This window comes from Ceratotherium simum, chromosome 29 (genome assembly GCF_057802395.1).
Source record: "Ceratotherium simum simum isolate JZ-2026a chromosome 29, ASM5780239v1, whole genome shotgun sequence".
Classification (NCBI taxonomy): Eukaryota; Metazoa; Chordata; class Mammalia; order Perissodactyla; family Rhinocerotidae; genus Ceratotherium; species Ceratotherium simum.
The window spans coordinates 31864784-31890382 of record NC_141928.1 but is presented as its reverse complement, the minus strand read 5'-3'; the positions used below and the strand labels follow the sequence as shown (position 1 = coordinate 31890382).

General features: G+C 31.9%; 1 long non-coding RNA gene across 1 annotated transcript in view; it reads left to right on the top strand.

Annotated features, from left to right (window-relative positions):
* Positions 1-1411: 1411 nt before the first annotated feature.
* The window catches only part of LOC106800746 (uncharacterized), a 32748-nt gene continuing 8560 nt past the window's right edge, over positions 1412-25599 (top strand). The window contains exons 1-2 of the long non-coding RNA XR_001390116.2: positions 1412-1649; positions 16015-16183. This is a non-coding gene — a long non-coding RNA (uncharacterized LOC106800746). The remainder of the gene's footprint in view (positions 1650-16014; positions 16184-25599) is intronic.

Genomic DNA, 25599 nt, shown 5'->3' with positions numbered 1-25599 from the left:
AATTGCAACTCAAATGAGATACAGGCATTTGGTCAATAAAACAAAAATTTTATAATAAAACAATTGTTTATAATAAAACAATTAAAAAACTCCTCCAATCAATAAGAATTAATACCATGTCTCTAAGAAGTATCCAATTTTCTAACTTTTATTTATCTGCTGACTTTTTCTTCCTATATGACAATAAGCAGCAGGAATGACTGGCTGTCTAACCACAGGTTGTTTCTCTGATCTTTCTTTGCCTGATCTCCTTAGTACTAAGGCCAAAAGGGAGGTGAAACAGGATGGGACATAAATTCAAAGGCAGAAATCCACGTACAAGACAACCTCCTATTCAATAATCCTGCCATATGTTTCAGTTCTCAATTTAGAGTTTTCATCGCACAATTTGTATGTGGAAGATACTTTTCCTCTTTTACTGATTAATTTTCCCTTGAGTAAAACTGAGAACTGTAAAAATGAAATACAGATGTTCAAGAATTGCTACTTGTGTAGGCTTGTTGATCAGTGAATATATGATGAAGTCACTGTAAAGACTTGCAGTGATGGTTACAGATTTTCAGATGTGACTAAAATCACAGAAGAAATGTCATAAAAGAAAAACAAATCTTGTCTTTAGAAATGTATATGTTCTGAAAGAAATATGTCAGACCTCTGGACTCCTTATGTAGAATATTAAAGTGGCCCAATAGATCATTATTTAGGCATCTCTGATATTATAAGATGCTATAAATACTCCATAATATGACTTATCATCAGCAATTGTATGGATATTTGCAAGAACTTTTTGGTTGAGGATTTTTTTTTTCTTATGCATGTGTGTGCATATGTGTGTCTGTGTTTGTGTAATATTGTCAATATGACAGAGCAAGAAAGAAAAAAATGTTAAAAGTGAGTGTCATGAAAAATGAAACAACTGGTTGACTTGATACTTTGTAAGAAGTCTATTTTATGTAAGAGAGAACAAACATCACATTATGCCCAATGTAAAATGTACACTGATTTTCTGAAATTATGTGAACCTTTAGATATTACTAATTTTAGGTCTTAACATTTAAGTCTTTAATCCATTTTAAGTTAATTTTTGTGTATGATATAAGTAAGATAAGGGTCCAATTTCATTCTTTTGTATGTGAATATTCAGTTCTTCTAACAACATTTGTTGAAGAGATGATCTTTTCTCCATTGTGTATTCTTGGCACCCTGGTTGAAGCTCAGTTGACCATAAATGTATGGATTTATTTCTGGGCTTTCTATTCTGTTCCACCTGCCGATATGTCTGTTTTTATGCAAGTTATCACACTGTTTTAATTACTGTAGCTTTGTAATATATTTTGAAATCAGGACATTGATTCCTCCAGCTTTGTTCTTCTTTCTCAAAATGGTTTTGGCTATTTGGGTTCTTTCATGATTGATTACATGTGAATAATAAAATTGTTCTTTCTATTTTTGTTTAAAATGTATTCATATTTTCATAGAGATTGCAGTGAATCTGTAGATTGCATTGGGTAGTATAGTCATTTTAACAAAATTAAGTCTTCCAATCCATGAACTTGAGATGCTTTCCATTTTTTTGTGTCTAATTTCTTTCATTAATGTTTTATAGATTTCACTGTACATGTCTTTCACCTCCTTGGTTAAGTTTATTCGTAAGTATATTATTCTGTTTGATACTATTGTAAAAGGAATTATTTTCTTAATTTCCTTTTCAGATAGGTTATTGTTATTATTGAAACACAACTGATTTTTGTATGTTGATTTTGTATCTTACCAAATTTCTCAATTTATTTATTTATTCTAATAGATTTTTGTGGAGTCTTTCAGGTTTTCTACATATAAGATCATGTCACCTGCAAACAGTGGTAATTTTACTTTTTCCTTTATGATTTAGATGCCTTTTATTTTTTTTATCTTGTCTAATTCCTCTAATTGGGACTTCTATCACAATGTTGAATAGAAGGGCAAGAATGGGCATCCTTGCCTTGTTCTAGATCTTAGAGGAAAAACTTACATTTTCAAGGTTGAGTATGTTGTTAGCTATGGGCTTTTCATATAGGGCCTTTATTATGTTTTGGTAAATTCCTTCTATATTTAGTTTGTTAAGAGTTTTTATCATGAAAGCATGTTGAATTTTGTCAAATTCCTTTTCTACATCTGTTGAGATGATCATGTGACTTTTGTCACTCATTCTGTTCAAGTTGTGTATCACATTAATTGTTTTGTGAATGTTGGAACATCCTTGCACCCCAGGGATAAATCCCACGTGATCTGGTGTATGATCCTTTTAATGTGCTGTTTAATTTGGTTTGATAGTATTTTGTTGAGGAATTTTGCATCTATGTTCATCACAGATATTGGCCTGTAGTTTTATCTTTTTATGTCTTTATCTGGTTTTGGTATCAGAGTAATGCTGGCCTCATAAAATGAGTTTGCAATTGTTGCCCCCTCTTCTATTATTGGAAGAGTTTGAGAAGGACTGATGTTAATTCTTCTTTAAGTGTTTGATAGAATTCACCAGAGAAGCCATCTGGTCCTGGGCTTTTTTTTGTTGGAAAGTTTTTCATTACTGATTCGATCTCCTTACTGTTATTGGTCTGTTCATATTTTCTGTTTCTTCATGATTCAGTCTTGCTAGGCTGTATATTTCTAGGAATTCATCCGTTCTTCTAGGTTATCCAGTATGTTAGTTTATACAGACATACCTCATTTTATTGTGCTTCGCTGTATTGTACTTCACCGATATTGCGTTTTTCACAATTGAAAGTTTGTGGCATACCTGCATCGAGCAAGTCTATTGGCGCCATTTTTCCAACAGCATTTGCCCAGTTTGTCTCTCTGTGTGACATTTTAGGAATTCTCGTAATATTTCAACCTTTTTCATTATTAATTATATTTGTTATGGTGATCTGTGATCAGTGATTTCTGATGTTACTATTGTAATTGTTTGGGGGCGTCATGAACCACACCCATATACAGCAAACTTAATGGATAAATCTTGTCTGTGTTCCAACCGCTCCACTGACTGGCCTTTCCTCCATCTCACTACCTCTCCTCATGTCTCCCTATTCCTTGAGACATAACAATATTGAAATTAGACCAATCAACAAAAAATTAAAAAAAAAAGAAATTAGGCCATGTAATGACCCTACAATGGCCTCTAAGTGTTCAAGTGAAAGGAAGAGTTGCATATCTCTCACTTTAAATGAAAGTTTTAATTAGAAATAATTAGCTTAGTGAGGAAGGCACGTCAAAAGCCAAGACAGGCCAAAAGCTAGGCCTCTTGCATCAAACACTTAGCCAAGTTGTGAATGCAAATGAAAAGTTCTTGAAGGAAATGAAAAGTGCCACTCTAGTGAACATACAAATGATAAACAAGAGAAACAACCTTATTGCTGATGCGGAGAAAGTTTTAGTGGTCTGGATAGAAGATCAAACCGACCACAACATTCCCTTCAGTCAAAGCCTCATCCAGAGCAAGGCCCTAACTCTCTTCAATTCTATGAAGGCTGAAAGATGGGCAGAAGCTGCAGAAGACAAGTTTGAAGCTAGAGCTTGGTCCACGAGGTTTAAAGAAAGAAGGTTGGCCCATGAGGTTTAAAGAAAGAAGCCGTCTCCATAACATAAAAGTGCAAGGTGAAGTATCAAGTGCTGATGTAGAAGCTGCAGCAAGTCATCCAGAAGATCTAGCTAAGATGATTAATGAAGCTGGCTACACTAAACAACAGATTTTCAATGTACACGGAACAGCCATCTAGGACTTTCATAGCTAGAAAGGAGAATCAATGCCCAGCACCAAAGCTTCAAAGGACAGGCTATCTCTCTTATTAGGGGCTAATGCAGCTACTGACTTAACTTGAAGCCAATGCTCATTTACGATCCCAAAACTCCTGGGGCCCATAAGAATTATGCTAAATCTACTCTTCCTGTGCCCTATAAATAGAACAACAAAGCCTGGATGACAGCACATCAGTTTACAACATGGTTTACCAAATATTTTAAGCCTACTGCTCAGAAAAAAGATTCCTTTCCAAATATTACTGCTCATTGACAAAGCACCTGGTCACCCAAGAACTCTGATGACGATCGACAACAAGATTAATATTGTGTTCATGACTGCTAATAGAACATCATTCTGCAGCCCATGGATCAAGGAATTATTTCAAATTTTAAGTCTTATTATTTAAGAAATACATTTTGTAAAGCTATAGCTGCCATAGAGAGTGATTCCGCTGATGGATTTGGGCAAAGTAAACTGAAAAACTTCTGGAAAGAATTCACCATTCTAGTTGCCATTCAGAACGTCTGTGATTTATGGGAAGAGGTCAAAATATCAATATTAACAGGAGTTTTGGAAGAAGATGATTCCAATCCTCATTAATGACTTTGAAGGGTTCAAGACTTCAGTGCAGCAAGCAATTGCAGATGTGGTGGAAACAGCAAGACAACAAGAATTAGAAGTGAAGCCTGAAGATGTGACTGAATGGCTGCAATCTCATGATAAAATTTGAACAGGTGAGGAGTTGCTTCTTATAGATGAGCAAAGAAAGTGGTTTCTTGAGATGGAATCTACTCTTGGTGATGATGCTGTGAAGATGTTGAAATGACAACAAAGGATTTAGACAATTATATAAACTTAGTTCATAAAGCAGTAGAAAGGTTTGAGAGGACTGACTCCAATTTTGAAAGAAGTTCTACCGTGGGTAAAATGCTATCAAACAGCATTGCACACTACACAGTAATCATTCATGAAAGAACAGTTGACCGACGTGGCAAACTTCGTTGTTGTATTATTTAAGAAATTGCCACGGATACCTCAACCTTCAGTGACCACAACCTTAATCAGTCACAGCCATCAACATTGAGCCAAGACCCTCCACCAACAAAATGATTAAGACTTGCTGAAGGCTCAGATGATGGTTAGCATTCTTTTTGTAATAAAGTATTTTTAATTAAAGTATGTACATTGTTTTTAGACATAATGCTATTGCACACTTTGACAACAATATAGTGTAAATATAACATGTGTGCACTGGAAAGCTAAAAACTTCATATGATTCGTTTTATTGCAATGTTTGCTTTACTGCAGTGATCTGGAACCGAACCAGCAATATTTACAAGGTATGCATATAATTGTTCAAAATAGTCCCTTATGAACCTTTTTATTTTTGAAGCATCCCTTATAATGTCTCCTCTTTCATTTCTGATCTTGTTTGTCTTCTCCATTGTTTTCTTAGTCTAGTAAAATGTTTTTTAAGTCTGTCTATCTTTTCAAAAACCAACTCTTAATGGATTTTTCTTCATTGTATTTTTATTCTCTATTTCATTGATTTCTTCTCTAAACTTTATTATTTCTTCCTTCTGCTAACTTTAGGCTTAGTTTTTTCTTCTTTTTCTAGTTCCCTGAAGTGTAAAGTGAGGTTGTTTATTTAAGATCTTGCTTCTTCTTGTTTTTTTGTGTGTGTGTGTGAGGAAGATTAGCCCTGAGCTGACATCCATTGCCAGTCCTCCTCTTTTTGCTGAGGAAGATTGGCCCTGAGCTAACATCCATGCCCATCTTCCTCTACTTTATATGGGATGCTGCCACAGCATGGCTTGATAAGCGGTGCATCGGTCTGTGCCTGGGATCTGAACCTGCGAACCCCGGGCTGCCGAAGTGGAGTGAGTGAACTTAACTGCTACGCCAACGGGCCTGCCCCAAGATCTTGCTTCTTTTTTAACGTAGGTGTTTACTGCTACAAACTTTCCCCTAGTACTGCTTTTGCTACATCCCATATGTGTTAGTATGTTGTGTTTTTGTTTTCATTTGTCGTGAGATTTTCTAATTTCCCTTTTGATTTTTTCTTTGACCAACTGGTTGTTCAAGAATATATTGTTGAACTTGCACACATTTGTGAATAAACATATGCATATACAGTCCACCATGCTTTTGAGATATGTACCAAGATTACACAATGAGGAAATGATAGTTTCTCCAATAAATAGTGTTCAAAAGAAATGGATAGCCACATGCAAAAGAATGAAAGTAGACCCATATCTTACACCATATACAAAAGTTAGCTCAAAGTGGCTTAAAGACCTAAACATAAGACCTGAAAGTGTGAAGCTCCTAAGAGAAAACATGGAAAATCGTCATGACATTGGTCTTGGGAATGATATCTTGAATGTGATATTAAGACACAGTCAATAAAAGTAAAAAATAGACAATGGGACTACATCAAATGTAAAATCTTCTACACAGCAAAGGAAACAATCAACAGAATAAGAAGGCAACCTAGGAATGGAAGAAAATATTCACAAATGATATATCTGATAAGGAGTTAATAGTAAAAATATAAGGAACTTCTACAACTCAACAACAAAAAATCAAATAACTCATATAAGAAATGGAGCAAGGACTTGAAAAGACACTTGTCCAAAGAAGATATACAATGGCCAACAGGCATATGAAAATGTGCTCAACATCCCTAATCATCAGGAAAATGCAAATCAAAACCACAATGGGATATCATCTCACACCTGTTAAGATGGCTATTATCAGAAAAACAAAAGATAACAAGTGTTTGTGAAGATGTGGAGAAATTGGAACCCTGTATTCTGCCGATTTGAATGTAAAATGGTGTCAGCACTATGGAAAACAGTATGGATTTTCCTCAAAAAATTAAAAATAGAACTACCATATGATCCAGCAATCCCACTGCTAGGTATACATGCAAGAGAATTGAAAACAGGATCTCAAAGAGATATCTGCACTCCCATGTTATTGTAGAATTATTCACAATAGCCAAAACATAGAAACAACCTAAATGTCCATCAATGAATGAATGGATGAAGGAAATGTGATACATACATACAATGGAATACCATTCCACCTTAAAAAAGAAGGAAATCCTGTCATATCTGATGATATGGTTGAACCTGGAGGACATTATGCTACATGAAGTAAGTCTGTCACAGAAGGACAAATACTGCATGATTCCACTTATACAAGGCATCTAAAATAGTCAAACTCATAAAAACAGACAGTAGAATAGTGGTTGCCAGCAGATGGAGGGAGAGAGAAATGGGGAGTTGCTGTTCAACAGGTATTAAGTTTCAGTTAAACAAGATGGATAAGTTCTAGAGATCTGCTATACATCATCATGTATATGGTTAACAATACTGTATTGTGTATCTAAAAAGTTCTCAAGAGAGTAGATCTCATGTTAAGAGTTCTTATCACAATGGAAAAAAGAAGAGAGAAAACTAATGGATTATATAGCTCACCTTGGAAGTGCTACCCCCTCTACTACAGAATCTCTTATTTTGTACCTTTTTTGGAAAAGTACTTTTCTTGGCTTCTCAATTTTTGCCCATTCCTTATGATACTCCTTTTAGATCTACCAAATTTTCCAAGCTTTTGGATTTTATAAACTTTGTAAATATTTTGAGAGATGAAATCTGAGAGATTATCTCTAAATACCCACTAATGAGGAGACTGAGGTCAATAAAGATTGAGTTATACATCAAGTTTCCATAGCCTTTCAGTGACAAAATTTGGAGAGACCTCTGGTCTTCAACCTCCCATTCCACTGTTTCTGCTTATGCCTACTAAAAAAAAGTTTGATTATTGAATGTATGGCTCTACTCTCCTTTGTCACCAAAACATCTCTAATTTAACTTTTGCTTCGTAGCTCTATTTAAACACAGATAAATGGAATCACTATTTTCAGGCTTTATTGAAGAAAGGGAAATAAATTAATGTTCTAATCCAAACCATAGAAATACATACATTTTAATTCCACTCAAGAAAAATATATTTGATATGCAGAATACAACATTTCCTTGGTAACAATCAATATATTTTATTTCATCATTAATATGAGTTAAATGGCTGATAAAATTGCCTTTTTATTTTATGCTTCATATAGAACTGATTTTTAGTCCTGAATATATAAATTCTCATAAATGTACTTAGATATATTGTTAGTATTTTTTCAAGTGGAATGCAAATAAAACGTATAAATGTAAATGAAGATTTAAATAAAATTTAAATTATAATTCATTAATCATTAAATTTCAAGAGAAATAAGATTTTCTTGCAACAAATTTGGATGAGTGATACATTGTCTTGTTGCTTTCAACAAAACTTTATAATTTTAAGATAAATTGCTTTATGTTATTAGGTTTGATAAATAATGATTATTTGCTACTAAAAGAAGTAGGGAAAACTAATCTCTGTTATTGCAACTTTTCTGAAAATTGAAATTATGACAAAATATAAAGTGTCAAATAAGCTTCTATAAACTATTAAATGTTTTGATTTAGGTATCATCACCAGAAAAATATTATATTCTTTGTATTTGAAGAAAATCTCGACAAAATATATTATCAGAGAATTTAAGAATGTTTTCGTTAAGGAATTTTTTCATATGGATTGAATTATGAATGTAATATCCAAATATTTAGCCAATTTCTTAAAATAGTTTCTACTCCTTTCCTGATTGTCAAACAATTATGTTCATTGTCTCTATTTTAGACAATTAAAAATCTTCAATAATCATGCTGTCATGAAAAAAAGCATTAAAAGGTTTGTCGTATTGGCAATTTACTTATTTCTATTAATAAATACATATTTTAAAAAAGTAAATGTGTGACCATAAAAATACGTATATGTAACTATAGCTCCTGATTTTAGCAGAGTAGTGTATCCTGAATTTTAAAATATATTTATTATTGGATAATTTCAGTTTATCTGAATATTCCAAAATTTCTTAAATGATTTTTGTTGTGGGAGAATTTAGTTGTTTTTGAAATTATTTTTATTACACCTTAATGAAGAAAGCTTATATAATTTTGTCATACATCTTACATAATGTTCTCAAACATATTCCTAGAAGTGGAATAATCAATTATTTGAACATTTTAAGGCCTTTTGAGCCTTGCCACATTTTTTCTTCATTAATATTGTGCTAATCAGCATTCCCAGTAGTAGTTCAAACGTTTTACTCTCATTCTGCTCCCACTCAGAGCTAATATTGATATTGTACTTTTTAATATCATCTTCTTTTGTTGCGATATCAATAGCATGTTGTCAGTTTTATATTATTATTTTTAAGAAGTTAACTTTAAATTTTTATAATATATAACTAACATATTTTGTCAATGAAAGGGTAAGAATATTTTTGTTTCCTATGCCATAGCATGATTAGTAATTTAATCATTTTGTTTTCTCCTTTCTCCCGATTGTCCATTTTAAACCATATTCAGTTGCTTTTAGATCATATTTTTCACTTTTTATTTTATATAGCTGTTCTTAAAACACTCCTTGATAGTTACAATGTTTTTAATAATATTCACAGAAGTTTTATCAGTTTAACAGAAATAAGATTTCCTACAGTTTAGTTATTTAAGGAAGTGAGCTCTGAAGTCAGACTGCCTAGGTTCAAATCCAGTCAGTGTGTAACACTGTATAGACTACTTCATATTTCTCAGTTGGCCTCATTGTGGCCAAGTGTGTAAAATGTGGATGACGGTAGTGACTTAGGTAGTTCTCAGAATTAAAAACAGAGTTAATGTATATAACATAATTGGAACAGTGCCTGGTATATAATAAGCACTTCATAAAGGGCAATGCCAATTAAAGTAAATAAAGTAAATATAGGGTTTCTAAATGCAAAGCATAGAGCTAAGTGTTTCCCAAATATTATATTTCCCGAAGGAGAGAAGAGATTGGGCAAGATTTCATATTTGATATGGCTAAGAATGCTCCTAAACCAACATCAATCCACAGATACAAAAAGCTCTATAAAGGCAAGACAGGATAAACACAAAGCACAAGAGTGCAAGTGATGAAATCTAAAGATAAAAACAGAAGTCACTGAAACAGCCACGGGGTTGGGAGATACACTGCTCTCAAAGGAAGCTACAGATAAGAATGATGGTTGATTTTTCCTCAAAAACCATTGAAATCAGAGAAAATCACATCTTTAAATGTCTGAAATTAAAGCAAGTCAAAATTTCTATATCCAGTTCAAAAATGAAAGTTAAATGAAGGAAAAGAAACAGAGAATACATTACGGGAAATATATCCCTCCAAAAATAACAAATGTAGATATTCAGGCAAAAGAATAATCATATTAAGTGTAAGTAATTAATTATAAAACATAATGAAAAATAACGGAAAGGCAAAATGTAGATAAGTAAAAATTTAAAAAGATGATTCAGTAAATCAATAATAATAATGGTTTCTGGAGTTAAAGCATGCAGATTTAAAATAAAGGTTAATAGTAACAATGAAGATGGGGATTGGGTAAATATCACTAATGTGTTCTAAAATAAATGTAATATATTCTACAAAACAAACAAATATGCAAAAAGCTACATGCTGCTTACAAAAAACACAGTAAAAGAACAGAGAAAGAAAACTGGTATAGCTATATTACTCTCAAACAAAATGGACTTTAAATTAAGAAGCATTGCTACAGATTAAGAGGAACACTTCATAAAGACAAAAGGGTCGATCCACAAGGAAGATATCAGGAATCCAAATTTAAATGATCCAAAAAAGGCAGTATCATTATAAATACAAAGAGAAATATACAGACAAACAATTACAGTGGGGCACATCAATGGTCTGAATAGTTGATAGAATAAACAGGACAAAAAATTCCCTACACATTTTGAAGATGTACACAATATCTAAAAATATTTAAATATACCTTAAAAAGATGCAAGCTAATAATAATGACAGAATATATTTTATTTTTATTAAAAACAGAAACTATACCAAAATTGAAAATATGTTAGATACAGTGCAGCCCCAATAAATTTTAAAGATTTGAAATCATTCAGTGTAAAGTGTCTCACAACAGTGAAATTACACTAGATATTAATAACCACAAGATAATCCGAAAATTAAAAAAACCACTTGTAATTAAAGAAAATGCTTCTAAGTAATCCATGGGTCAAAAAAAATTTTAAAAAGATTTGAATAAAATTTGAACTGGATAAAACAGAAGATACAACATTTCAAAATGTGTGCAATATTGCAAAAGAAGTGAATAGAAGGAAATACATATTCTTAAATGTATATATTAAAAAAGAAGAGCTAAAAATCAGTGATCTATGCATCTATATAATGAAGCTAAAAAAAAACACAGAAAAACAAATCTCAAGAATGTACAAAGGAATAAAAATATTAACAGCAGAGAGTACATTAAAATTAATCAATAAAGAAAACCAGGAAAGATGAGTTGGTTCTTTTAAAAGAATAATAAAATTTCACATACTCTTAGCAAAATTGATGAAGATAAGAGAGAGAAACATAAATTTGCCAATATCAGGAATGAAAAGAAGTCACTGCAGACCCTACAGCCCTGACAGTGATAACAAATACAGATAATGAGCAATTTTATGTCAATAATTACGACATTTAAACAAATGGATAAATTATTTGAATAACATCCCTCAAAAAATTGAATAAGTAATGTAAAATCTGAATACTCTTCCATTAAATTAAATCTCCTATTAAAACAAAACAAAAAAACATTCCACAAAGTAAGCTCAAAACCAGGTAGAAACATTGGTGACTTCTTCATACCATTAAAGGAAGACATATTCCTAATTCTGTACAAAATTTGTCAAAGAAAAAAAGATGCAATACTTTACAAACTTTGCAACTCACTTTATGAAATTAGCCCACCACAATACCAAAATCTTAACAAGAACTTCTGAGAAATTGAAATTACAGATCAATCACTCTTAAGATTGTAAATACGAGAATTCTAAACCAAACAGTAAGCAAATAAAATCCAGTGATTTATAAAAATGACAATACATCATGACCAAGTGAGGTTTATGTTAGAAATATAAGGGTGGTTTAATATTAAAAAATCAATTTATTTCATCACATTAAGAGAAAGAGGGAAAACATCATATGATTTTCTCATTAAATTCAGATAAAATAGTTAAAATTAAATATTTATTTTTAATAATAAAATTTGATCATAAATCAGTAAGAGAGGGAAACTTCTTTAATCTGAAGAAAATGCTAAAAACCAAACAACAGTCACCTAAATTCTCCTCCTCAGATAAGAATAACAGATTAAAACAAAGAGGTCCTTTATATCACTAGTGTCCAACAATGTCCTGACTGGAGGTCCTATCCAGGGCATAAAGACAAAAAGGGGAACAAAAAGCATAAAATTGGAAAAGAAGGAATATAATTCTCAGTATTCATAAATGATAGTAGTTATTGCTTAGAGACTCCTAAATAATCTGCAAACAATTTAAAAAGTGAGTTAATTGACATCATTGAATAGAAAACAACAGAAAATATCAACAAAACTAACACATGGTTTTTTCAAAAGATTAATAAAATTGACAAACCTAGGCAAGACTAAAACAGAGCAAAGACTCAAATAAACGGAATCAGAAATGAAAGAGACATTATAACTGATACCATAGAAATACAGAGGATCATAAGACATTACTATGAACAATTATATGCCAACAAATCAGATAACTTGAAAGAAATGGATAAATTCTTAGAAACATACAACCTACCAAGACTGAATCATGAATAAATAGAAACTCTGAACAGACCAACGACACGTAAGGAGATTGAATCAATAATTCAAAACACTCCAACAAAGAAAGCCCAGGATCAGATGGTTTCACTGGTGAATCCTATCAAATATTTAAGGAATAATTAATGCCAATCCTTCTTAAACACTTTCAAAAAATGGAAGAGGGGGAACACTCCCAAACTCATATTATGAGACCAGCATTACCCTGATACCAAAGCCAGATAAGGACACCACAAGTAAAGAAAACTACAGGCCATTATCCCTGATGAATATAGATGTAAAAATTCTCAACAAAACATTAGCAAACTGAATTCCAGGGCATATTAAAAGGATTATACATGATGATCAAGTGAAATTTATCACTGGGAGGCAAAGACACTTCAACATATGCAAATCATTAAGTGTGATATATCACATTCATAAATGAAAGATAACAAATCATATGATCACCTCAACAGATAGAGAAAAAGCATTTGACAAAATTCAACATCCGTTCATGATAAAAACTCTCAACAAACTGGGTATAGAAAGAATGTACCTCAACATAATAAAAGACACATGTGACAATCCCACAGCTAACATCATACTCTACAGGGAAAGGTGAAAGTTTTCCCTCTAATATCAGGAACTAGACAAAGGTGCCCACTCTCACCACTCCTATTCAATACATTACTAGAAGTACTGGCCAGAGCAATCAGGTGAAAATAACAATAAATAAAAGGAATTGAAATCAGTAAGGAAGAATTAAAATTGTCTCTATTTGCAGATAACATGATTTTATATTTGGAAAATCCTAAAGATTCCATCAAAAAATAAATGTTAGATCAAATCAGGAATTTCAGTGAAGTTGCAGGATACAAAACCAACAAACAAAAATCAGTAAGGTTTCTATACACTAACAATGAATTATCTGGAAACGAAAGAAAACAATCTCATTTACAACAGCATCAAAAACAATAAAATACTTAGGAATAAATTTAACTAACAAGATCAAAGATCTCCACAATGAAAACTGTAAGACATTGATAAAAGAAATGGAAGAAGTCACAAATAATGGAAAGATATCCCATGTTCATGGATTGGAAGAATTAATATTGCTGAAATGTCCATACTACCCAAAGCCTTCCATAGACTCAATGCAATCCCTATCAAGATTTCAACAGCCTTTTTCACAGAAATAGAAAAAATAGCCCTAAAACTTGTATGGAACCTCAAAAGACTCTGAATAGTCAGAGCAATCCTGAGAAAGAAGAAAAAGCTGGAGGTATCTAACTTCCAGATTTCAAACTATACTACAAAGCTGTAGTAATAAAAGCAGTATGGTATTGGCATAAAAACAGACACTTAGGCCAATGAAACAGAATCGAGAGCCCAGAAACAAACCAATGGATACGCGGTCAAACAGTATTTGACAAGGGAGCAAAAGAATACTCAGTGGGGGATATGAGAGTCTCTTAAATAAATGGTTTTGGGAAAACTGGATAACCACATGCAGAAAAATGATGTTGGATCCCTATCTTACACCCCTCACAAAAATTAGCTTGAAATGGATTAAAGACTTAAACATAAGACCTGAAATTGTAAAACACCAAGAAGAAAACATAGGGAAAAACTTGACATTGGTGTTGGCAATGATTTTTTGGATATGACACCACAAACACAAACAACAAAAGCAAAGATCAACATGTGGGCCTATATCAAAATAAATGTTTCTGCATAGCAAAGGAAACCATCAACAAAATGAAAAGGCAACATATGGAATGAGTGAAAATATTTGCAAATCATGTATTTGATAAGGGATTAATATCCAAAATATATAAAGAACTCATACAACTCAATAATAACAAAACCAACCAATTCCATTTAAAAATGGGCAGAAGACGGGCCAGACCTGGGGCATGGTGGTTTAGTTCACTGTGCTCCGCTTCAGCGGCCTGGGTTCGGATCCCGGGAACAGAGCTGCACCACTCGTCAGCCATGCTGTAGTGGTGATCCACGTACAAAATGGAGGAAGATTGGCACGGATGTTAGCTCAGGGCTAATCTTCCTCAAGCAAAAAAAAACAAAAAGAAAAGAGGAAGATTGGCAATGGATGTTAGCTCAGGGCCAGTCTTCCTCAGCAAAAAGAGGAAGATTGGCATGGATGTTAGCTCAGGGCTGATTTTCCTCACAAAAAAAAAAAAAGAGAGCGAGAGAGAAAGAAAATACACTAGAAGGAATAGATTAAAATATATAAAATTAGCCTTGGTTTTCAATTTAACTTTAACATTTAAAGTTAGAGATTTTCAGATTGGATAAAAACAAAACTTGCTTCTTTATTTTAATAAGCAACAAACAAAATTTAATTTTATAGAAAGGTTGAGATTAAATTATACAAAAATATATACCCATCAAAATCTAAATAATGATATAGCTATATTAATACTAAACAAAATATAGTTCTAGTCAAGGCAAAAGTTGTATTAACTATAAAGGCAATCATAATACTTTTAAGAAACTTAATTTTTGAGAAAGTCAAAAATTATAAATAAAGTTGCATCTAGCAATAATACCTTCTATTTATATAAATAGAATAGAGAATCAAAAAAATGGCAAAATGACAAAATGTCTTGCCTACATTAAACCTCACCCTTTGGAAGATGATAATATATTTTTTTCTACTAACTGATACACGAGGGAGAAAAAAAGTAAGATTTTTGACAACAGAGTTAACAAATGTGTACTACTGGACATGTATTGAAATTACTTTCAACAATTAGAGTGTGAATATTTTGCAGCTTACATAATTTGGATAGTTACCAGGTCAGAAACAAAGTCTGTAAAATACAATGCTTTTTTAGAGGACAAGGATGACAATTTTATTAAAAATTTATAAGCAATATCTCAGGATATACATCTACACACATATACACACAGATATATACACGTGTGTATATGTATGTGTGTGTGCAATCAAATGTCTTAATCTTTCCTTCAGCATTTGAGAATTTTTGCAGTTATCTATAAAATATTCACCACTTATGGATATCCTATGATAAAGCCTTTAATTAAAAAAAAAAAAAGTATGGTTATTGGCCCCTGCTGTAGATCCAATGATATATACATGTAATTTCTCCATATAAAATCATCACATAGAATAATTATTGGAATAAAATTGGCTTTGAATTCCTAAGGCTTACAGTCAATGATTTATTTTCTTTTCACTAAATTGAAATGACGTATTGCATAGACATCGCTATGGCAGAGAACTTTTGAAAGTAGAGACAATGTTTAGGAAGAGTAGTAATAGTCAAGACCCCAGGTACATCAAGTTCTAAATTAAGAAACATAAGAAGTTCAGCAATATAGGTGTATTTTTGAAGTATAAATTTTTCTTCCATTAACACTGGCTATATAGCTTATCCCCAGCTGCAAACACTAATCCTGTCTGCACTGATCTATCATTTAGAGAACGTTACAAGAAGATGTCAAACAGCATAGAGATAATTGAGAAGACGAGCATGGAAAAATATGAAGGAAAGATACACAGAAAAAGGAAATTTATAAAGATCCTACTGGAAGTATAACAGAATCTTGGCTATGAAGACTTTTCAAGATGTTATTGTTCAAAGTCTATGGTATGTACTGAATCTTAACTTTGCTGAATTTTAATAATGTTTAATGGTAGAGTGGTATATGAGAGTCCATGACTTAGCTCAGATGTGATCCTTGTCTGCTGGCAGTCAAATCTCATCAACACATCCTCTGTCCAATCTTTGTGGACTATGCGTTCACTTTCTCAATGAGTTAAAATGTCTTTAAATGATCATCAGTTGAGTTTTGTAGATTTAGGAACATTTTTTATTATTGGCACTACAAAAATGAATTTAAAATAGTGAACTTATTTGCACAGAAAAATTTAATAGATTTTCTACTATGACTAATTAATATATATAACTACTTAGAGTAGGAGATATTCACATCATTTTCCCCATAAATATCTTCCTGCATAATCTAGAGAAAAAAGTAGCAGGGACAGTAATAAATGTAGATTTTATTACTAGACCACTGTCAGAATTTCTCTTCCTCTAATGGAAAGGGACTGACTTGTACTTTCAGCCACTCTTGAATTGTATTTATAATTATGTTTCCTAAAAGAAAAGAAATGCACAAGTTCCCTCTATCCACCCAAGTACTAATTAAACTTTATTTGTGCTTTTCAGTAGGACTTTCAGTTATATAACACAGAAAAAAACAGAAATTATTTAGACTCTAATTGTAATTTTACATTTTAATATTCCTATTTCTCATATTATTATACTATACAATAAACATTAAATTGCCAGAAGACTACAGTTGGTGATAAAAATAACAAAATATTTCTTAAATATATATTCAATATTGAATTTAATGTGAATCATATGAAAAACAACATCATTTCACATTCTGAAAATGTGAATAAACATGATAATAGAGTTGGTTGAAGCGCCCATTTATGAGCTTTATTAATTGAACAGTAGTAAAAATGTAAGAAATTTATTTTTATATCTGTGGTCCTAATTCCATATCAGAAATATCAATAATAACAAAAAAAGGAAAAAGTTCCAAATTAAAAAAGACAACTAATACAGATATATTTAAAATGTATATCACTACCTAATATCTACTTAATCTTATTTTCACGAAGTGTCAAGTACTGTTAATGAAAAAAGCAAATAGGAATCACAGAAAAGAGACAAGAAAGTTAGACGTCATCTACTAAATGAGAATTCATGTACCACATTATTTTATGATCAGAAAAATACTTTTAAAAGCAATGGCAAAATCCAAAAAGATTTCAATACTATAATCATACTTCAAGTCATTATTCAAATGCTTAATCTATAAAACATTTTTAAATTGAATTAACAGCAGCAGCAAAATCAACTAATATTTATTGATCATTATTTGCTAAACTTTTCTTATATTGTCACTAAATCCTCAGAACAATCTTAATATGTTACATCTGCTTAATTGAAGCTTAAAGAGATTAAGTAACATGAATAAATTTGCACAGCTAGGAGTAAAACCAGGATTTGAGTCTGAATTTGAATCCTATATGACACTAGCATTTAGATCATGGTTTTATAGCTTATCTTTTCTGAGATTTAGGGGAATTTTTCTTTAACATCTCAGCCTCAGTTTCTTCATAGCCTCATTTCTTTATCTGAAAAAATGTATAGTTATGCTAAAATTACATCGTATATGTAAAGCTCCTGCTAGAGAGTTTCTTAAGAAAGGCAACTAAGTGTTTAATGCATAATTGCTCACCTCCATTAGTCTCAAAGGAACCTCTCCCGCTGCCATTCTTCCCCCTCCCCGTAGCCTTTGGTGTGTCTCCTAGTAAGTACTGCACTCTGCTTGTAGTTTACATGAGTTGTATTTGCAAGAATATGCCGTGGTGAACAAAAATAGGGGAATTGAAAATATGCATTTGAATCCTAGTTCAAGCATTATGTAATCATAGGGGGGACGGGAAGAAGAATATAAAACACTGAACTCAAAGCAGAATGGAAGAATATCATTCACACCCAAATAGTGCTGATTCTAAACAGTATTAGAAAAAATGAATTGTACCTGGAAAAACAGGTAAAGATTCTTTTATTTATCTACCCACAATATTATTAAAGAATCAGCTCTAGCTAACAGGATATTTTCCAGAATATCTCATATGTCTCCGCCTTATCTTTACATATGTTATCAAGAAGTACTTCTGTGAGTCCTATTTTTTTCACATTTTTAATCAGTTTGTATTGTCTTAAATTCTGCTAACAATTAAACAGAATAAGAGGAAATTGATATATCTAATATCATATGAATCACGATGGCAAGTACACATATCTTATAAAGACCACTATAAAATTCTGTTTCATGTATGATTTCTGAAAGTAAGTAGTGAATATTGTTAACAGGCAAATTGTTGTTACATTGTTTTACTTTGACACTGATACTTTTTTAAAGTCACACTTATATCCATAAAAGGAAATTTAAATGAATGAGAGAGTTGGAGGTCAACGGATATTTTAAATCCACATACAATCAGACTCATACATTATTGAAATGCACTCGTCTAAATTAGAGGGACCTTAGGTTGGTTAACTGGTAATTAGGATAGTGGGGTTTAAGTCTAAGGTTTGCCTAGAGAGATGATTTAATCATTACTGGACTTTAGTTTTTCTTAATAGCATGAAGGCATTGAAAGAAACTTTAATATCCCAATGAGTTAAACTGTATAGTTTTAAAACTCATTAATAAGCTGAAAACAAATATTTTTAATAAACGGCAAGTCATACATACCAAAGTCAATCCTGCATTGCATGTGATATTTTAATCTATAGTAACATAAAATATTATAAAAGCCACAGACATAAAATTATGACAGATAAGTGATTTCTTGTAATCCTTCATAATGCCCAGGTCAACCACTGGGAATTATAAAACAATGAGTAGTAAACACATTATTTCTGACAAAGAAACATTTTCAAATATCAGACACTCTGCTGCTTCACTGACATTTTAGAAGACTGATACCCAAGATTTTATCTCTGGTAAATTTTAAATGCCAGCATGTTGTCTATCACTATCTTTATGTGCTATTTGAATCCAGTTGCATGCATCAAAAAATAATAATGGAATTTAGCTCATCACGGCAGAGCATAACAAAATCACTACAAGTTAAAATTAAATTGAGAGGATCCTAATATTGTCCCATTTTAGTATGAATCTAGGAAAATATATTTTTCATTCATAATAATTGTATTAATTTAACATATTTTCTAATTAGATGATTTTACTCTTCTTTGAATAAATGTTTTTTATGCATTTTAATTGTCTTCCTAGAGTGAGGATTATGCAATTAAGGTCAATAGAAAGAACTTTAGAAGTCAGGTGTTACACTATACAAAATTAACGAATAAACTAAATTTCCTGCAGTAAATCCAACTACTTACAATAAGAGATGTTAATAATTCTAAGACATTTTAATGATCATCACTAAAATCTCAATCTAGAAAGCTGTATATTTGACTTGAAAAATAAACTATAGATTTTAATATTATGCCTCTAAAATTATATAATATTAAAATAAATTAAAATTTATGATAGGTGGATTTAGGGTACAACGGGAGTCATAATACATAGAAATATTTATTAAATAATTACAACAGTGAACTTATCCTTTCATTGTAAGAGAATATAAACTAGTATTTTGTTTTACTTTTATGAATAATTTTAATTAAAATTGATTCTATATGCATTAAAAAGCATTTGAAAAATTTAAGTGAGTCTATGTAAAATATGAGCTGCCCTGGTGGTCTACTGGTTAACATTCGGCAATCTCATAGCTGTGACCTGGGTTCCTTTCCCTGTCAGGGAACCAACCACGTGTCTTGTCGGTTGTTATACTATGGCAGCTGTATGTTGCTGTGATGCTTAAAGCTATGCTACCAGTATTTCAAATATCAGCAGGATGACCCATGGTGGACAGGTTTCAGCAGAGCTTCCAGACTAAGACAGACTAGGACAAAGGACCTGGCCACTCACTTCCAAAAATTGCACATGAAAACCCTATGAACAGCAGTGGAGCACTGTCTGATAGAGCGCCAGTAGGTAATAGGATGGCACAAAAATACCAGGCAAGGATCCGCTCTACTGTACACAGGGTCATTAGGAGTTGGAATCTACCTGATGGCACTAAAATATAGAGTATATATATGTATGTATGCATGTGTCTGTGGATGCATGTGTGTGTGTTCTATTTCAGAAATGCTACATTAGAGTTTTAGTTTGTTTCCTTGGAACTCTTTACTGTAGACGTATAGAAATATCTTTAAAAAATTGAAACATATATAAATCAAGTTCTGAATCACAGGTAAATTCTGGCAGAAATAAAGGTTTTTCTAGAGAAATTTCTAGTGAGACTGTAAGCACTTACAGAGTAGATAGTCCCTCTCTCCAAAATAAGATATAACTACTCAGAATAATGTCGTTTATGTTTGAGTGCTATCCATTTACTTCTTCAGAAGTCTATGATGTGGCAAGTTTAGTCACATTTCTTTTTGTACCTAGTTATCTTTCCCCGGATCCCTGTGTGTTGAGATAATTCAGGGCAAGCTGAGGAAACGGAGCTCTGACCAACTTTAAAAATATTCTGTCTACAATTCTCTCTTCTCCCTCTCACTTTATGTGTGTGTGTGTGTGTGTATGCGTGTCTCTCTCTTCTCTCTCTCACTTTATATGTGTGTGTGTGTGTACGCGTGTCTCTCTGTCTCTCTCTCTCACTTTATATGTGTGTGTGTGTGTATGCGTGTCTCTCTGTCTCTCTCTCACTTTATATGTGTGTGTGTGTGTGTATGCGTGTCTCTCTGTCTCTCTCTCTCACTTTATGTGTGTGTGTGTGTGTGTATGCGTGTCTCTCTGTCTCTCTCTCTAACCACCATTGTTTTTTCTATACTTGTAACAGTTCTTATGGGTTGGCGAAGACAGGGCAATGCCTTACGGTGGTTTGCTCTATCTAACGAAATTAGGACCTTGAACTCCCAGAGAATGAGGGAGACACATCTGAATCCCAGTAGCACATTCTGTTTTTCCCTAAAATTATCGTGTAGCTGTATGTGAACAAATATTCCAAAAATAATGAACGACCAACACATTATATTTATATATTATTTTATATAAATGTTACATTGCACACTAAACAATAAACAGCTTATTACCAGTATTTTTAGTATTAATAAGAATTAATTCTACAACAATAACAGATTTAAAAAATTGTAGGTTTACCAAAATATCACTGTTTTTGATATTTGAAAATAAATCAGAAGAATCACTAATTGGGAAAATAAGAGATTTGAAATGAAAAGAGAGTCACTACCAATAACATAAGTTTCAATTAACCAGGAAGATATAATGATTCTAATCTTTTAAGCACCTAATAATAACACCTAAAAACTATAAAGCAACAATTGACTGAATTAAATGGAGACACAGATCCAACATCCTTTTGGGAGAATTTAGTTCATCTCTCTCTGTAAATGATAGACATTAAATATCAGTAGGAATTTTGAAAACTTACCATAATTAATACCTGCATATACTGGATAAATATATAACTTTCCACTTAATAATTAAGAAAACATATACCTTTTTCTCTATGATGCAATGTCCACTCATAAATATTGATCTCATTCAAGCCTCTAAGTCTCAAGAAATTAAAAAAAAATCTTTGGCCACAAATTGATTAAGTTAAAAATCAAGAACACACATAATTTAGGAAGATTCCAAATGTTTCAAAATTAATAAATATCCCTATATAACTCAAGGAAGAAAGGAATTTTAATAAAAGCAGAAATGAAAACTAATGACAACACTCTGTAACAAAACTTGTGGCTCTAATTAAAATTGTACTAGAGAAATTTCTACAATGCAACTTAACAAGTTACAAAAACTAAAGCAGAATAAAATTAAATATCAAAGGAGAAAGGGAAAAATTATAAAAATAAGAAATAAAAAGAGAAGATCAACATATCAACAAAAGTGAGCTTTTTAGAAAAAACAAACAAGATTCACAAGCCTTTAAGATTTCAATACTAAGACTGACTAAGAAGAAAGAGAGAAGGCAAAAAATAGACCATGTCGGGAAACTAAAACACATATAAAAACAGAGGACAGTAATATTTTTAAAATGACAGATGGAAACTGTGAAACCTTTATCCCAATAAATTTGAAAACTTACACTTCCTGAGAAAACATATTGTTTGTCAAAGCAGACTCAAAAGAAAAAATGGTTACCCTAGCCATTACAAAACCCATAATGGTTTTTAAAAATCATGCCACAGAAAAGGTCAGGTGGAAGCAGTTTTTACTTCCTAACATTCAAGGAAAAAATAAATCAAATTTAACACAACTGTTGCAAAAAGTGCAGAGAAACACATCCATATCACTTTAACCAAATCTCATAACCTTGGTACCAACTCTATAAAGACAATATTACAAGTAAAATTACAAGCAAATCTCACACTTAAACATAGGTGCAAAATCTTAAATATCCTCAAATCAAATCAAGAACAAATAAAAATGAAATACATCCTGAACAATTTGAACTTATCAGAGGAATGTATTGTTTTTTAGTATTAGAAAATAAAATAACATAAACTAATTAACCTGTATATGAGAAAATCAAGTAATCATCCCAATAGTTATAAAAAAAGGGGATTAAAAAATCACAATCTGTTCATTATTTTCAAAAAATCTTACCAAAATAAGCATAAAATGAAATGTTCTCCCCTTGATAATCCTTAACTATTATAAAACTTAAAAGTAAATACTATATCTATAATGTAAAACATTTAAATTACTTATTTTACAACCAGAAACGAGTAAAAGGCATACATTCTTACTGGTGTTACTTCATATTTTACTGAAGACACTGACTAGTGCAATAAGTCAAGTAAAGAAAATAGAGAAGGGGATAGGAAAAGATAAGTCAGAGCCTTTATTTTTACAGATGATGTAGAAAAAAGAATCTACAAATAGATTGTTAAGATTAATAATGGAACATAGTAGAATGTATACAAAATAAATATTTGAAATTTAATTGCACTTTCATATTACAGCTAAAAATATTTTGAATATCTAATTAAAATATATCACTTAATATAGCACCAAAAATTCTAATGTACCTAAGCGGTAAAATCTAAGAAAATGTAGGTAACATTTTTAAGAAAAAAACTCATATATAGTATTTATAATATTTCTATATAATATAAAATTTATATAATTTATGTTTAATTTATATTTAATATACATAAATTTTACTGACATATATTAAAGGAGATATTAATAAATCAAGGGATATCACGTATTCATGAATTAGAAAGCAATATCACAAGATGCCACATTTATCAAAAATTAGATATAAATTCAATTTAATTCCAATCAAAATCCCATTAGGATGATGGAAATTAACGAGCAGAATATGAATTTTAAGCAGCAAAGGGCCAAGATTGTCAAAGAACTCCTAAAGAACAAGACTTATCTGCCAGATAACTATCAAGTATTATTTTTAAAGATGCCATAATTTTGGCAGTCTCATATGACAGTGATATAAACTAATCAATATTTTCAACACATATGACTGCAGAATTCAAGATTGAGATTATATACAGGATTCCTATAAATCTATAAGACATCCACAAAGTATCCAGAAGATAAATGGATACACACAGAGACAATTTACAGAGGAGGAAATATGAAAGCTCAGTAATTCTAGTATGATATTGTGTATTTAAATGTCAAAAACACACACCTTAAAAATATAATTTTTAGGAATTCATACATACGTGATAAAATTCTAAAGAGAGATAAGCAAAAGATAAAAACAAAATTGAGGCTGGCAGTCCTCTGGGTGGGAGAAGTGGGAGTTGTAGTCAAGGAAAGGCTACTGGGGAGTCCATGAAGACTGGAAAGTTCTGTATTGAAAATGATGGTGGGCTCACAGATATTTATTTTATTCTTATTCCTTATATGTTTCATATTTTTTTTTACATTTCATATAAAATTGAAAAATTTAAGGAACATGATGGTAAGTTACACAAAGAAAGTAAAAAATATGAAAATGCAATATAAAAACTTTCCAGAGAGAATAAACATCTCCACTCATAACAAACACAATAGCATCACAAGATTATCTACAAAGAAACAAAATTCTGACTGACATCAGACTTAACATCTAGTGGAATTCTAGCCAGCAATGAATCAATATTAACCAAGATAGTCAGAATCTAGACTCTTATACCCAACCAAAGTAGCATACACCACTGAGGGTGGAATAAAAATATTTTCAGAAATGGAAGCACTCCAAGTCAACCACCCAATGACTTTCTAAAAGTGAATTACTATTACATGTATTTTTGCAAATGATTAGTCAATGAAGAATCAGGAACTATAAGAAATAATGATGAGAAAGAAAGACTGTAAAATGTATAATTAATTCTAACCATTATTAACTAAAAAAGAACCTAACAAACAAAATTGGGTCTTTTTCTAATTTTTAATTATATTATGCTTCTTTTTGCTTTGTTTTGTTTTGTTTTGCTGAGGAAGATTTACCCTGAGATAACATCTGTTGCCAATCTTCCTCTTTTTTTGCTTGAGGAAGATTAGTCCTGAGCTGACATCTGTGCCAATCTTCCTCTATTTTTTATGTGGGTCACTGCCACAGCATGGCTGACAGTGGTGTAGGTCCGCGCCTGGGATCCAAACCTGTGAACCTGGGCAGCCGAAGCTGAGTGTGCCAAACTAAACCACTATGCCACGGGACCAGCCCCAATGTTATGCTTCTTTAACACTTGGTCCTGAATGGTAATAATTTTGATTCAAGAGAGACTTAGGTGGTCTCATTTTAATCTGTGGCACAAGATGTATTTTTCACTGCAAGTTCTGCCGGAGTCTTTCAGAGGTGATATAGGAAGATTGTACAAATTAAACACACACACATACATGCATACACACCTGCACTTGTGTCTATGTGTGTTATACATTCAACAAATCCTAAAGAGGAGTGAGCATAAACAGAAGAACACCCTGCACCCTTAACACAGAGGCACTATGGCTAGGCTCCAGTAAGTACTATATGCAATACTTTCAATGTTTGGTACCTAAATGCCACATGGGAAGATGAAGGGCTCTGTCGTTCAAATTCTGTACAGTTGTTTTAATCATTCTCTCTCCTTGCTTGTCTTTAGTATACACAGGTAGATTATTAACATAGTTATGACTGTTGTGCTCACTCACAGGATCACAGTTGGGGTTAAAAAGAATAGAAATTCATTGTGGGAATCAAAATGTGCTTATCTGGAACTTTAAGGGGCAAAGATCTCTTTATGGATAGAGGTGCATAGATTACTTCCCTGAGATGAAGAAATCCTCTCCTGGAGGAATTAGAATAAAGAAAGATTTCATTTTTCCAGAAATTTCAAAGTATTATTTTGAGAATGGAGGCCTTTTCTAGGGCTAG